The 3,450-nt window shown below is 52.8% G+C and overlaps 1 long non-coding RNA gene across 1 annotated transcript; it reads right to left on the reverse strand.

The window, feature by feature from the left end:
- Positions 1–870: 870 nt before the first annotated feature.
- Positions 871–3,282, reverse strand: LOC122485715. The gene is made up of 2 exons (XR_006297921.1): positions 3,169–3,282; positions 871–2,939 (listed from the first exon to the last, which is right to left on the reverse strand). It is a non-coding gene; the product is annotated as an uncharacterized LOC122485715 (long non-coding RNA).
- Between the last annotated feature and the right edge of the window lie 168 nt (positions 3,283–3,450).

Consider the following 3,450-nt stretch of genomic DNA (forward strand, 5'->3'; position numbering starts at 1 on the left):
TTGGTGCAAACTTTTTGGAAGGCAATTCCAAATCTATCCAAATTCCCCAAAATCAACCCCAAATTTAAAAGTGCATAACCTTTGGGGTGCCTGGGTGGCTCAGTCAGTTGAGCATCTGACTCTTGATTTCAGCTCAGGTCACGATCTCATGGTTCGTGGGATCGAGCCCCGCATCCGGGCACACATTCTCTCTCTTTCTCTTTCAAAATAAATAGATAAACTTTTAAAAAGTGCAGAACCTTTGACTCAGCATTGTCATATTGATAAACTTGTCTTACGGCTACACACACAAGTGCAGACAAATATATGTACTGAGATATTTCCTGCAGGCACCATTGTTTGTAGCAACAAAAGACTGACATAACCAAAATACCCACTAGGAGGGGACCAGTGAAATAGATTGTGACACACCCATATGATGGAGGACTGTGTCAATTTTGTGAAAATCGACTGTGTCGATTAAGTGAAAATATCAAGGTGCCAAATTGTAGACTGTGTACCAAACACACACACACACACACACACACACACACACTCGGCTTGTATATGCCCTAAACTTTTCTGGAAAGATGCATTAAAACTGCTTTTCTTGTAAACTGAGCACATGTATGTATTATCTTAAAAAAATTAAAGACAATTTTTTAAAAATGTTTATTTATTTCTGAGACAGAGAGAGACAGAGCATGAGTGGGGGAGGAGCAGAGACAGAGGGAGACACAGAATCAGAAGCAGGTTCCTGGCTCTGAGCTGTCAGCACAGAGCCCGATGCGGGGCTCGAACTCACAAACCGTGAGATCATGACCTGAGCCAAAGCCGGTCGCTCAACCCACTGAGCCACCCAGGCATCCCTAAAAAAAAATTTTTTTTTTAAATTTGAAGAGGCCCTCCATGAGCAATGGTCATCAGGCAGAGGGAGGAAGATTCCTGGGGAGACCTGCTCAGTCATCTAAGCTCTGAGTGTCCCCAGTGACAGCACAATTTCTCCATCGGAGGTGACAAGGCCACAACAGTCTAGAAATGTCACCCACGCTGTGACTCCATCTCCATCCCTTCTGGAGGCCTCGCCCTGTCTTGGCTGTCATACCGCCTACGTCCAGCAGGTGGAAGCACAGATCCACCAAAGCATTGGTTCCAAACTTCACCAAGCCTCCCTTCTAGGATTTCCTCCTCTGTGGACCACGATTGGAAAGATACTTCCTGCCAAGCCAACCAAATTTATTAGGTAATCATTGATTCAGTGCTCTCCCTTTTTTTTTGTGCCTCACATTTCTGATCAGCACGCGCGAGACAGAATGGAGGCTTGCTGAGTTCATAATTTTCCACGTAAGAGGTTCTATGTAGCTTAGCCTTGTTTCCACCAGGCCTTGGGTGGCAGTGGTTGGCAATGGCCAGAGCATCCCCAGGAATGGAGGGCGTAGGCTGGCAACTGCTTCGCTGGAGGCTCCCCACCCTGCTCGGATTTTCAGTTGCGGCGCACAACTCCCATCCTTCTCTTACCTACCGGAAGAAGTAGTTCCGGGCAAGGGGAAGCATGAACACCTGCTACCAGTCTGCCTGATGGTAGTTACTCTGCCAGATGTGTTTGGAGTCTGTCCCTTGCTAGGCTGTGAGCAGTCTAATAATGGGGACTCTTTTCATCTGCCACTGAATCAACAGGAGTGAGCACAGTGCTGGGCACACAGCTAGTGTAAATTAAAGGTTTGTTGTTGAAAGGGACAAGCATTGAGGGGATCAGGGACTAAATTCTTTAAAAAAGAAATACAAAAAGATGTCCTAGCTAACGTCAAGGGCAAGAACCCCAGGTCAGCTGAGGATAAGGGTAGTGGGCACAGAATGCATCACCTTGGTAGCAGGTTCCAGGAAAATCCTGCCTTGTCTTACCTGTGCGTCCCTGGCTGGGACATGAAATAAGTAACCACCTCTCTCACCCACCAGACGTGCTGGTGACCTTGGCAGAAGAAGCACTTAAATCAGGTCAGTCTGGGGGAAGGGGCTGTCTCATCCCAGGGCCTTCCTTAAAATTAGGTAAATTTCCCAGCTCCTGCTGAAATGTGTCAGTGGTTCTGCATGTGAAAGGGAAGGTAGAAGGAAGAGGAAGCTGTAAGGGGAAGGGACACTTATGGCCTCTGGCCTGGCCTAGAGAAAATCCAGGCCTCATGCAGTGGGCCCTCCATCCTCAATGTTTTGGAAGTGCAGGGAGGGGCAGCTGGGGATCTCCACAGATTCGATGGGGAACAATAAGAGCAACTGAGGGAGAAGGGCCTCAGATACAGGTTGGAGATTGTGTCTCAGAGCTGGGGTTCTATAGTCCTCCCAATACTCACCTTTCTGGCCCACCCTGGATGAGAGGGGCAGTGGGGGCTAGGGCAGCAGCTCCAAGGCAGTGTGGATTTTGAAGGTGGGCAGAGAGTAGGGCTGTTTCTGACCTTTATTAGTTGTGTGCCCTTGGGCAAGTCAACTAACCACCCTGAGTCTGTTTTCCCATCTCTAAATGAAGATGTCAATACCTACCTTCCCCAGTCACTGTAGGGATGACTGAAAGAAGACCTCTGGAAGCATTTCTGTAATTGCTAGACTTCAGGGATTGTTATTCACCAAGGTGAGAGGCCACCCTACGTCCCTGGAGGGGACAGCGTCAAGGAGATATTTTTTTTCTCCTCTGCGGAGCCTGCTCCTTTCTCAGCCTGGATGCTGGCTTTAATCCGCTGTTCCCCAACCCCTGCGCTTCTCCTTGAGACCGCCTTGGTGGTCCCCAGATTCCCGTACCTTGCCTTTTCCCATAGGCACCCTCGTTATAAAACCCTGGGGATGTCGGTATGGACGCAGAGTTGGTCCAGGGTGGGACAGGTCCGGGGGTCTCGGTTGGCCTGGATCTGCGCTCCTCGCCATGCTTTGGGGCTCTCATTTGCAGATGGTTCCCTCTGATCCTCAGCTCCTCTCTGGACCAAACAGATGAGGGGAGAAACAAGGGGTAGGGGGCCTGGAAGGGGGTTCCCACCTTCTCAGTCCAGAATCCGAGAGGGGGACCCAGCCCTTGCGCCCCAACGCCGCACCGTCATGGGTCTCCAAGCCGAGCACGCAGTTGCTGGCATCCTCGGCAAGGAGGTTTGCCCCCTCCGACTCCCGGAGGTTTGCCCCCTCCGACTCCCAGGCCGTGACCCCCCTCACCCAGACCCCGCCGATCCCCGGCTGGGAAGAGCGGGAGCATGCGGTTCTAGGACCCGGAGGCGCCGCCGCGCGCGCCGCCGCCTCTGCCTCGCCTCGGCCGCCTCCCGCTCCGGCAGGTGAAACGGCGCCCGCCGCCCCCTCTGCGGCAGGTGAAGCGGGTCGCCGGCCCCCTCCGCGCAGCGCCATGGCTGCGGCGGACCCCCGGCCGGCTCCCGGCGCCCGCCCCCTCCCTCCAGCCCGCCCCCCGGGGGCAGGGTGCGTAGCGGCGGCGGCGAAATGCGG

The sequence above is a fragment of the Prionailurus bengalensis genome, chromosome E1 (assembly GCF_016509475.1).
Source record: "Prionailurus bengalensis isolate Pbe53 chromosome E1, Fcat_Pben_1.1_paternal_pri, whole genome shotgun sequence".
Classification (NCBI taxonomy): domain Eukaryota; kingdom Metazoa; phylum Chordata; class Mammalia; order Carnivora; family Felidae; genus Prionailurus; species Prionailurus bengalensis.